The sequence below is a fragment of the Capsicum annuum genome, chromosome 10, assembly GCF_002878395.1.
Source record: "Capsicum annuum cultivar UCD-10X-F1 chromosome 10, UCD10Xv1.1, whole genome shotgun sequence".
In the NCBI taxonomy this organism is placed as follows: Eukaryota; Viridiplantae; Streptophyta; class Magnoliopsida; order Solanales; family Solanaceae; genus Capsicum; species Capsicum annuum.
In genome coordinates this window covers 81,656,376-81,669,469 of record NC_061120.1, presented here as the reverse complement: position 1 = coordinate 81,669,469, position 13,094 = coordinate 81,656,376, and positions in this window count along the sequence as shown.

The window sequence follows — 13,094 nt, the reverse complement described above, 5'->3', positions numbered from 1 at the left end:
GATAGGGTTGCCTCGAACGTGCCATCAGCATGATTTGATTTGGGTTATTGTGGATAGAATGACCAAATTAGCTCATTTATTTCCATTTCATACTTCATACTCAGCTCAAGATTATGCTAAGATTTATATTATGAGTTGGTTAAGTTGCACGGGATTCCATTGTCTATTATTTCATATAGATGTACTCAGTTTATCTCTCACTTTTGGAAAGCTTTTCAGAAAGAACTTGGTACCCAAGTTCATCTCAGTACATCTTTTCATCCTCAGACGGATGGTTAGGCAGGGAGGACCATTTAGACCTTAGAGGATATGTTGAGGGCACGTGTTATACACTTTTGAGAAAGTTGGGATGACAACTTGCCTTTGATTGAGTTGGGTTACAACAATAGTTATCACTTCAGTATTCAGATGGCTCTATTTGAGAAACTCTATGGAAGAACATGTAGATCTCCTATTGGTTGGTTTGAGGCTGGTAAAGCTACATTGAAAAGGCTAAATGCACTGTTTGATGCTATAGAGAAAGTTTAGATGATACGAGAGAGGCTAAAGACAGCCCAAAGCAGTAAAAATCTTATTCAAACTTGAGGAGAAGGGATCTTGAATTTGAAGTTGGTGATTTAATCTATTTGTAAATTTTTCCTATGAAAGAAGAGAAGAGATTTTGCAGAAAAGGAAAGCTCAGTCACCGTTATGTTTTCCTGTATAGAATTTTGAGTTGTTTTTGGGAAAGTAGCTTATGGACTAAAGATTTCTGTAGATTTAGCATCAGTACATTTGGTATTTCATGTTTCTTTGTTAAAGAAATGTATTGGTAATCCAGTTATTGTTGTTCCTTTAGAAGATATGAATGTTAAGGATAGACTTTCCAAAGAAGAAGTTCTTGCTAAGATCCTTGCTCGTTAGATCCGTAGACTATGGAATAAAGAAGTTTCCTTGGTTAAAGTTCTTTGACGGAATTAGTCTGTTGAGGGAGCCACTTGGAAAGATGAAGTAGATACGAGAACCAAGTACCCTCATCTTTTCTCCCCAAACTTAGATCCAACATCAGGTAATGATTCTCTACAAATTGATTTTTTTCAGTTCCCTATTTCATCTATGTATCCCTCCTCATGTCATTTCATGTACTCATAAAACTAGTTCAGTTCATGTATCATGTTTCAGACTCAGTTATGTAGTCATGTTCCAGTACTTCATGTTCAGTATATGATCTCAGTTTTCTCTGTAGTCTCAGCCTAACCAGTCTTATTCGAGGTTGAATGTTCCTAAGGGGGAGATATTGTAATGCCCCATAATATCCTAGATCAATTCAGCTTACAATTGCATGTTTAAGGGGTCTAGGACTTGGAAATTTCACTAAGAGTTAAGGACTTTTTAATTTTCAATAATCCTAGATTTTGATGATTTTTATTTTGGTCTTACTGACCTTGAGATGTTAATTTTTGAGTTGATTAATGATTGAGGTTGTTCAAAGTATGTCTCGGGTGAGTTTCAAAATTTTTGGACTAGCGTAGAGGCATGTTTGGAAAATCAAAATAGAAGCGCCATCGATATAGGTAGATGCCACCCCCCTTTAAACTGCTGCGGTAAGGCGGGTGCTACTTGGGTTAGTCCTTCGCTCTAAGGCTGGGGCCACCTAGTGTAGTCTATCGCTCATAGGTCCACATTGCCCCCTGCATAATCCACCTAGCTTTTGTTTCTTAACTTTTAACTGTTTTTAGGTCAATTCACTCCACCCAGTTCATCCATAACACGAAATTGGGTTCCCCAAGGAGAATTATTTACCTATTTACTCAAAAACCATCTTTCATCCCAAGAACAAACCCTAAATCTTTAACAAGAAATCAAAGAATTCAAGCTTCAAGTTCAAGAAATTCTCAAAGAAACTTTAATAATTCATGTAGTGAGGTATGTGGGACGTTCATCCATGGGTCCCTTTAAACCATGGAGCACAAAAACCATCTTTGATTTAATTTATGAGTTTATATATGTCCAGGATTAAATAAATCCATGAATCTCTTGTTAATTCAATTACAAGTGATGCTTTCAAGTGTTTACGAGTAGAATGAAGCATATAATATTTTAAGTGTTGCAATTACCATGTCATGTTCAAGTGTATTTCATGTTAAACCATTAAATTATGAATTTAGCAATGTAATCATATTGTTTACAAATGTTTAAGATTTTCATATGTTTGATGAAATGCCTATGCTTTTGGGTTTGAACCATGATCCCATATTATTATTTTAAAAGCTTATTATTGAAATTTATGGTCATTCAGAGCTGGCGGGTTGTGAACACCTGATACGTACGTATTTTGCATAATTTTAGATCATCCAAGCTATAATTTAGTGGAACCATGAGTATTGTTAATTAGTCAGATATTTATGATCATGATGAGCACTATCAGTTATCAAAAAGAATATGAAGTTAAATTTAGTTAAGTCAGTATCAGTGTCAGTTCAGTTGGGAGTAGGATTTATCACTGAGCGAATGCAGGGATGGATGCTTCCCCATTAGTTAGGAAGAATCGTTAGTAGTAGTCCCTATATTCCAGAACTACGTAGCCAGCATAGGACTTATGGGATCACCTGTCAGTTTAGGCGTAATTTCCTCTCAGGGTTCAACCATAATTTTAGGCTTGACACCCTAGTCCTTTCAAACATTAGATTAGTGGTTCCACACAGCCAGTATTATTCCCTATGTCACGATACTGACACTCTTTTAACTGGGGTTATAGGTTGGACCAGAATTAGCTCAAATTAGGGCATGTCGGTTACATGATAACTCCTATAATTTCAGTAAGTATTTTGGTGTATTTTAGTTTAGATTTATTTTTCCAAGTGTACAGATCATATTTACAGCTATTCAGTGATACAAATTTTAGTCTCTCAGTTTACAAATTATTTCAGAAATATGTTTATACTTAGTCTTGGATCATTAGATTTTACAAGTTCAATCATTTATGCACAGTTATCTCATGCATTTCAGTCAGTCCTCATATCATGTACCAGTACATTTAAAGTACTGATCACATACTTTTCTTTGTGCCATGTTGTCTTATAACATAGGTTGGGACGCTCAATTTTTCCTGACCATCCTTAGACATCACAATATAACTCAGTAGTAGCAGTGGTGAGTCTGCATCCATCGGGAATATGATTTATTTATCTCAGTATTTTCTTATATTTAGATAGTCAGAGTTAATTAGAGGCTTGTCCTATTAACTCCTCAATCAGTTTAGAGGCATTTAACTAATCAGTTAGATAGTCAGTCGGCCCGTTCAGTACTATCAGTTGCTACAAATATTTCAGACTTGTACTTTACTTATATTTAGTATTTAGATTTTTAGTATTTTATCACCTTATCTTCCACATATGTTATATCAGTTATATTTTATTCAATGTTTATAGAAGGTACCAACTCATGGGTTAGCTTGTGATCATTAGTGACCATAAGTACTGTTGTCGCGACTAAGGGGTAGCCTCGAGTCGTGACTCTATGACATGAGTCTTCACTACCATCCAGGTAAGACTAATATTATTATTGATGCTCTTAGCAGGTTATTCATGAGGAGTTTAGCTTATATAGATAAGGATAAATAGGAGTTAGTGAAGGATATTCACTGCTTGGCTAATATTGGAGTTTGCCTTTTGGACTTCAATAATGGTGGTATGTTGGTATAGGATGTGGTTCAATCATCTCTTTGTACAGATATCATGGAGAAGCAAATGCTAGATCCTGTCTTGATGAAAATCAATGGTGATGTAGGTGGGAAAAAGGTAATAGTATTTAAAATAAGTGGTGATGGTACCTTGAGGTACCAAAAGAGGTAATGTGTTCCTGATGTCGATGATTTACGTGAAGGAATATTTGGTGAGGTTCATGAATCTCACTATATTGTTCATCCCGATTTGATGAAAATATATTATAATCTAAAGGAGATGTATTGGTGGAATTGTATAAAGAGGGATGTGGCTGATTTTATGGATAAATGCATGGCGTGTCAACAATGGGAAGTGATAAAAATATATTTCAGTACCAGTCTTCTTCGATCTCAAAATTAATTTGAATCGGTTTGGGTCATCGTGGATAGGATGAAAAATTCAGCTCACTTTTTTCCAGTAAGGACTTTCTTTTTCTACTGAGGATTATGTGAGGTTGTATCTTCATGAGATTGTGAAGCTATATAGGGTACCTATTTTGATTATCTCTGGTCATGGTATGCAGTTTTGATCTCACTTTTGGCGGTCATTTCAAAAAGGGTTAGGTATTAAAGTTAGTCTGAGTACTTTATTTGACCTGCAAGTGAATGGGCAAGCAAAGGTGACTGTTTATACATTGAAAGATATTTTTCATGCATGTGTGATAGAATATGGTGGTATTTGGGTTGAGCATCTTCCTATTATAGAGTTTGCTTACAATAATAGTTACCATTCTAGCATTGGGATGGCCCATTTTGAGGCATTGTATGATATAAGTTATAGATCTCCTATTTGGTGGTTCGAGGTTAGTGAGGTGGATATGTTTGTTCCAGATTTAGTTTACTAGGCTATGGAGAAGGTGAAGGTAATTTAGGAGTAATGTGGTTTAGCAAAATGGGAAAACTCAGTCTCCGGTATGTTAGTCCTTATGTAATTTTAAGGAGGGTTTGTAGTGTTGTGTATGAATTGGAGTTGCCTTCTAATTTGAGCTTCATTCATCCAGTATTTCATGTGTCTATGTTAAGAAAGTGTATAGGTGATCCTTCATAGGTTCTTCCTTTGAAAGGATTGAGTATCTCAAATTCTTTATCTTACGAAGAAACCCCGATTAATATCTTAGATGGACAGGTTCATTGGTTGCAGACAAAAGATGTACCTTCGATTAAGGTTCTATGGTGAAACCAAAAGGTCGAAGAAGATAGTTGGCAAATGTAAGAGGATATAAAGTCCAAGTATCCTTATTTGTTTTCTGCTCTAGATATTTATGCAGAAGGTATATGTTCTTGATCACATCTTTATTTTCTAATTTCGTTAAAGGAAGGTTGGTTTCCCTGCATCTTTGTTTTCTATCATAATTAAAGGTTGGAATTATTATGTTGGGGTATAAATCATTCTTGTACTACCTTATTCATCAATCGGGGACGAATGGTCCTAGTGGGGGAGACTGAAACACCCTTGGTTTTGACCCTTAGAAAATTTCTCAATTTTTGGCATCTGGACATCATACAACTTGCGGTACTTTTCGTATGATATGGTACAATTTTGTTGGTCTTAGTAGTATGGTGACCAGTGTGGGCTGGATGGTTTCTGTCCAAGGTATGGTTGGAATATACAAGTCATATGTTAGGGTAAGAATGATAAGGTGTCAATCGTTTGTTTCGTTAAGTTATGTCTAAGTGATTCCATTCTACCTAGGGTATGATTTCATGGTACTAATCGTATATTTAGGTATGGTTTGGCTTGGGTGGTCGTATGCTAGACAGTGTTGGGTCTAAGCGGAGGCCTTGGATATGAGTTGTGGGTTTCACTCGTATGGTAGGGTACGATTGGTATAGGATGGCCGTGCCATGCAGCGAGAAATTTAAGCAGTTAAAGTAGGGGTTAATATGGACATTTACCCTCTTACCCTCTTAAGGACCCACGACTTATAACACTTTTGGTACATTATTTAACCTATTTGCAATCACTCAAACCCTCTTAAAACACCATCAAATTATCTGAAGGCTCTTGGGTCAAGGAAGTATAGGGCTTGATCAATAGGATCAAAATTTAGGGCTTGCAAGGATGATTTCTCTGCGTCATCTTTGTAATCTAAGGTGTGTTACTCCTCCCTCATTGTTAGTTCCAACTAAAGGGATGTTTCATAAATTGTTTTCATTACAAAATTGTTGTATGGTTTAGGGTTTTTAAATATATATAGGGTTTTTGGTTATAATGGTTGGTTATGGTTTTCCCATGTCTTTTTCTTATGGTTTTCATATTATATTAGTCGTTTGGACTTTTGGTTACATGGGAATGGTTAATTGGTACTTGGTTTTGGCTTTGGAAATACTAAGCCCCCAACATTTTTTCTAAAATGCCTATGACAATGTTTTTGGTTAAATTGTTGGACTTTCATTGAACTATTGCATAGTATAACTTAGAAATGGAACCCTAAATGGTTTAAATTGTTTGGAGTGGTTAAATGGTAAGGTCTTGATAGTTATAGTTGGTCGAGTTAAAAGCCTTTTGGGGTACAAGGGAATCCCCAAAGTAAACTTAATAAAAAACATCTTGTGGGGTATATGGGATTCCCTTAGGTCAACTTGATAATGTAATTTATGGGTACATGGGAATCCCTTCTCCTTCAAAAGGTTGCCTAAGGACATTGCTTGCAAGATATATCTGTATGATGATACCATTACATATACCCTTGGTTAATAACAAATGGAAATGGTTCTTTGGTTGTATGGTAATGGTCTTAATTGATAACTAATGGTGGGGTGTGATAGCTAATGGGGAAAGTGCGAGTCCAATGGATGGACAATGGAAAATCGTGTTTGCCAACATAAGGTTTGGTCATGTCGATCGTATAAGATACTTACGGAGTACTGATAACACTCAAATTACACTCTTGAATGGATGTAAGCGATTGTTTTCAATATAAAACCCAACTAGGTTGGGGTTGAATCCCACAGGGAATAATGTGAGTGGTGATTAAACTAGTTTGAAACTAAAGCTATAAGTTAAATTCAAACAAATGATATAAAAAGATAAAACAGGGGTTTTGGAGATTAGCAAATAATTTTTTGTCACTTGAATTTCAGTTTTTGTCAATCAAGAGTTTATGAAATAACAAGAATTATATTCACTAGGGCTTATGGTACATAACAGATACTAAAGGTGACTCAAGATTCTCACGGTGGTTAGGATGACAAGCTATCTTTATAGATTATATGCTCAAATGTCTCTCGACCTATTCAAGCATCTAACTTCCTAATCCTCTCGGACATAGGGAATCTCTATGCACTGTCCAGCTTTTACCTCAGGTTAATCAACCTTGTTACAGCGCTGATATAAACGAAGCCTTTTCGGGTCCCTGTTGATAATTCACTTCCTATTGTTTATGATTTCTTTCTCAAGATAACCAAAGTAGGTATGCCTACTGTTTGCAACCAAAAGACATAAATTATAATCTCAGAATTACCAAGAAATCCTAACACCTATTAAATCTTGAATATTTAACACCTTATCATGTCCTAACCCTAGATACCATGATCCAAGTTACAGGTGTTTAGCCTCTTATGATGCAAGAAACAAGTATGCAAATTGAATTCATAACTGAAAGAATTAACTTACAATGATGAAGAGAATCAAAATTATACTTTGAATTGAATCACAGGGCAAAGCTCCAAAATATTAGTCTTACAGAGAGAGAGAAAAATCGTATCTTCTATCTTGTGAGATATGTCAATCCTTAATGATCGAATGAAAAAAAAAACTAAAACAAGGCTTTAAATAGTTAACCCTAAATAAGGAAATAAAATTAAAGTAGATTTTCTTCGAATTAGATGACGCGGCTCGTGATGACCTATCAGGAGTTTGATGGCCTATCACGGATGTCGTCAGCTTCTCTGCAAGTTCAGCTTCTACTGCCTAAGGTTGACGACGATGGTGATGCCTTATCACCATCTTGACAGCGTGTCATGAATGTCGTCACAAAACTTCCTGCAACTTCCATCTTTTATTTAAGGTTGATGACATCCTTGACAACCTATCATCATGCTGACGATGTGTCATGGATGTCTTTAACCACACTTCGTTCTTTATTTGCTTCCGATTTCATGCTTTTTGATTCCTTTAATTGTGGTTCCTCTTCTTGTCTACTTATACTGCAAAATCAAAGTAAACTAATAAAAAATGACTAAAGTTGCTCTAGACTTTGCAATTATCTAGAGTTAAAAGCTGTAAATGTGTTAGCATGGGCTCACACATCAACACCCTCAACTTAAATAATTGCTTAACCTCAAGCAACCAGAAATAACCAAGAGTATACACAGTACAAGTTGGCAGCTAACTACTCATATCAGTTCAGAATACATGCACCATCTCCAAGGTCAATCAAATTAAGAGAAACTGTGTCTATTATTGAAAAACCCCATGCAAATCACGAGGATCAAGATATGGCAAGAATTTTAGAAATAACAACCCAGCACATACCCAAATCACACTATCCGAATAAGGTAGTAATTAGCAACATACCTAGTGTACCCTCACAACAAAGAAATCCCTTTTTCACTCTTGTCAGAATTTATATACATAAAAACAGGGATAAACACAAAACTCACTCTCAGAATGAAGTTCCAATATTACGCATCAAATGCCATAGGCTTTCCCTTATAATCAGTATCCAAGTCGTCAGACAGGTCAGGTAGGATCACTATAGGACTTTTCTAAAGCTTTTAACGTAGGCTAGGGGCTGGTTATATTTTCATGGAAATTTTAGAGTGACTATGCCTCCTTGACACTACACTAAACTCTTGTGGTTTCAACTCCCAACCTTCTTTTATTCCTCTCTTTTATTGATCACACATGCTCAAGATGGATTCGGTCTTTTCAATTATCACATTATCTTTTTATCATCTTTTACACAACTTTCTCATTTGTTATTCCTTTTTCACCGCACCCAACTTTTTATTCTTTTCTTTTATTCTTCCTCTCTTCATACTTATTTTGTATCACGCACCCCTATGATAGCCACCCTCAACTTAGGAGGCTTGCTTAAGTCAAGGTGCACAGTGTCCAAGAAGGACCAGGGCCAAAACAGGTTCATTGTGATATAAACAGAAAGGTGAGAGGTGTCATAGAAAGAAATAGGATAATTAGGCTCAAAATAGGGATCAAGAGATACTATGCATATAGCGAAGATCATTTTGGCTAAAGTGGGCTAAAATAAAAAAAAATGGCCTATGATCCTTTCCTAACTCGTATCCTATGACCATGTCCAGACTAACAGGGTAAGTTCTAGATTTAACACACAATGGTAACTAAGTAAGACCTTACACACACAAGGCACACAAGTATCTCGTATATCACTACTTATCCAGTTCATGCACTTGTTTAACAAAGGTTATTTAATTACCAGACTAATGCCACAAAAAGATACACCGTGGTCACAAATGGATGCAATTCACATATTAATATATCAGACCAATGGAGAGGTGCTCAAAAATCACAAAAATAAGTTAACTGCCTTAGTTACTTGTATTTTTCCTAGTCAACTACAAAACATCACAAAACAAGTGCAATATGCATAAACATGCCAGATCTACTAGGAACAAGACTCGAGGGAAAAGAGGCAGGGCAACAAAAATCCCAGGAAGTCATCAACACCCACAAGTAGCCCCAACACCCTCAACTTAAAATCATCCAATGTCCCCAATGCATCAAACCAAAACAAGAGAGTTAGAAACATACATGTTGTACCATGGGTGAGAAGATCTGATGTCAATCACATAATATGAATACAAACAACAAAATACCTTGGGTTGCCTCCCAAGAAGCGCCTACTTTAGTGTCGCGGCACGAAAACATCCAGTCATCCTTTATCCTTCCACTTTGATGATTTAAATTGTCGGCCCATCTTTTGATCCTTACATCTTTTAGGTATATTGGAAAAATGTGAGGGGATGATAAGGAATGTTCTATCATGCCACTTTGAAGACTTGAACCACTTGCCCAATTTTGCATTGAACTTTCGTGTGGGCTTATTAGGCAACGATGAGGCTCTTAAAAAGCCACTAAATAGATATTGATCTTTAAGCTTCTTGGACTTCAAGACTAGGGTTGTAGTATACCCTTTTGGAAAGATAAACTCCAAAATATAAGAATTTTCCTTCTCATTTTCAAAATTCATCATTTGCTTGGGTGGTTCGACTTTTATCACATCCACCAAGCATAATGTTGAAACGTTGTTCGAATCAGGACTGACTCTCAATTTTGAAATAGCATCTCTATTAGTATCTTTACCCCAAAATAGACTAGAGTCTTCACAAGGATTGTTGTTAATTTCTTCTTTCAATTCTAGTACCATTTCCTTATCCTTGGCATCTTCATTCATGAATGGTTCATTTTGTTGGGAAATCTCCAATGAAAGATCAACACCAAGATCATCGTCAGTATAGGATTCTTGCTCCTCATCTTCACACTCTTCCATTATGTTAAATGATTCCACAGGCAAGATATCATCTAAACATAATATAGAAGAATGCTTTGAATAATTGACCTTTATATCCATCTCGTCATTAATGATTGGCTTCATATGTTGACGCATATCACATATGATATCATATGTTTCTTTCTTGAGATCCAACATTCGTTCAAAAATAGCTTCAATGCCACTCTTATCGGTGCTTCGTTCTTTTTTTTCTTGATCATAAGACCTATGAAACTCATAAGAAGAACTAGATTTTGGGTTAGCACATTGGGGGAGGAGGCATTTGGGCAATCACTCCAATGTCCATCTTGACCACCACTTAAAGAACAATCATACTTTCGGTAGGATAGAGTTGGTGCACACATCTCTCTCAAGAGAGCATATCTATAATCTTGCCAAAAGTGAGGTCCATCACAATATGGACATGGATCATCAAGATAAGATTTCTAACCACAAAGCTCATGTTCATTCCACGATGCCATACTAATAAGTAAACTAAAATAAAAATCTACCTAACACAAGAAATAAAAAAAAAACTAAAAACAAATATTTACAAGTTTGAATTCAAGCTAGTAGGCTAAAATTTCAAACCAACTCAATACGCCAAATTGTTCGCCAGCAACGGCGCCATTTTTTATAATGCTCAAATTACACTCTTGAATGGGTGTAAGCGATTGTTGTCAATAGAAAACCCAACTAGGTTGGGTCCGGATCCTACAGGGAACAATGTGAGTGGCGATTAAACTAGTTTGAAACTAAAGCTACAAGTTAAATTCAAACAAATGATATAAAAAGATAAAATGAGGTTTTGTAGATTAGCAAATATTTTTTGTTCACTTTAATTCTAGTGTTTTTCAATCAAGAGTTTATGAAATAACCAGAATTTTGTTCACCAGGGCTTACGGTACATGCCAGATGCTAAAGGTGACTCAATATTCTCACGGTGGTTAGGATCATAAGATATCTTTAGCGATAATATGCTTAAATGTCTCTCGACCTATTCAAGCATCTAATTTCCTAATCCTCTCAGACTTAGGGAATCGTTATGCACTGTCAAGATTTTACCTCAGGTTAATCAACCTTGTTACAGTGTTGATTATTAAACGAAGCCTTTCCGAGTCCCTGTTGATAATTCACTTCCTACTGTTTATGATTTCTTTCTCAAGCAAACCAAAGTAGGTACGCCTACTGTTTTAACCAACAGACGTAAATTATAATCTCAGAATTACCAAGAAATCCTAACACCTATCAAATCTGGAGTATTTAACACCGTATTATGACCTAACCCTAGATCCTATGATCTAGGTTACAGGTGTTTAGCCACTCATGATGCAAGAAAAAAGTATGAAAATTGAATTCATAACTTAAAGGATTAACTTGTACTGAGAAAGAAAATCAAAAGTACACTTTGAATTAAATCGCAGGGCAAAGCTCCAAAATATTCATCTTAGAGAGAGAGAGAGAGGAATCGTATCTTCTATCTTGTAGGATATGTTAATCCTTAATGAACTAATGAAAAAAATGTAAAACAATGTTTTAAATAGTTAACCCTAAATAAGGAAATAAAATTAAAGTTCAGATTTTCTTCGGAATAGATGACGACACTCGTAATGTCCTATTAGAAGTTTGACGGCCTATCATGGACATCATCAGCTTCTCTACAAGTTAAGCTTCTGCTGCCTTTGGTTGACGATGATGGTGATGCCTTATCATTATCTTGACGGTGTGTCATGAATGTTTCCACAAAAATTTCTGCAACTTCCATCTTTTGTTTAAGGTTGACGGCATCCTTGATAGCCTATCACCAAGCTGATGATGTGTCATGGATGTCGTTAGCCATACTTTGTTCTTTATTTGCTTTCAATTTCTTTCTTTTTTCTTCCTTTATTTGTGTTTCCCCTTCTTCTCTACTTATACTGCAAAATAAAAGTAAACTAATGAAAAACGACTAAAGTTGCTCAAGACTTTGTGATTATTTAGAGTTAAAAACTGTAAATGTGTTAGCATGGACTCACACATCAGGTACATGGGAATCCCCTAAGTGCACTTGTACATATGTATCATGGAAATTGAAGAGTACCCAGGAATCCCATACTTCTATATATTTTTGGTTTATGCAACTACACGCGTCAGGGACCATTTAGGGTGTTACACAGGATCCATATAAAATATGGGTGGTTCTAGGAAGGTTAAGCTACTGTAATGACCTGAGACTACCCATAGTCATTACACTGTGCTTATGACCCCGAAGGACAACAAGCTAACCTCTTTCCTAATATCTGTACTTGAAGACTACACAATATATAAAATAAATGCCAAAACTAGCCAAAGGTTCAAAACGTCTAAACCTACTCCAAAACTGAAAACTGAATTCTGATACATTTGTTCGAAAAGCCTCTAGATTGTCTGAACTGCGGAGTTGATGGGAAATGTCCCCAACTAACTCAGTCTATTAAAAATAATCAAAATCTGAAGGAATAGTAAAACAAGGATCATCCTTAAATAAAGAGGACTTACTGCTATGCCTACTACTGTTGACTGGGACTGAACGGCTAAGGGTACTCTGGATCTCGTGCCTCTGAACCTATAGTGTCAAATAAAGCACCATAGCACAAATGCATCAGTATAGGAATGTATCAAGTATGAAGATGAGGTAAGGCTAAATGCAAGGGCTGATGCATAAATAATTACTTAACTGAATAATCATAAGAGTACCGAACGAGAAAGCACACATGAATGCATAACCATAATCACAATCATCAAAACTCTAAATACTAAAATTCGGATACTGCATTAATGTCATCTAAACTCAGCACTAACACTGAGATACTAATTCACTGAAGCATCTGATATGGATAATTGATTTACATGATATACTCACATCAATGACTGAATTCTGAGCTCACTACTCTCGACTG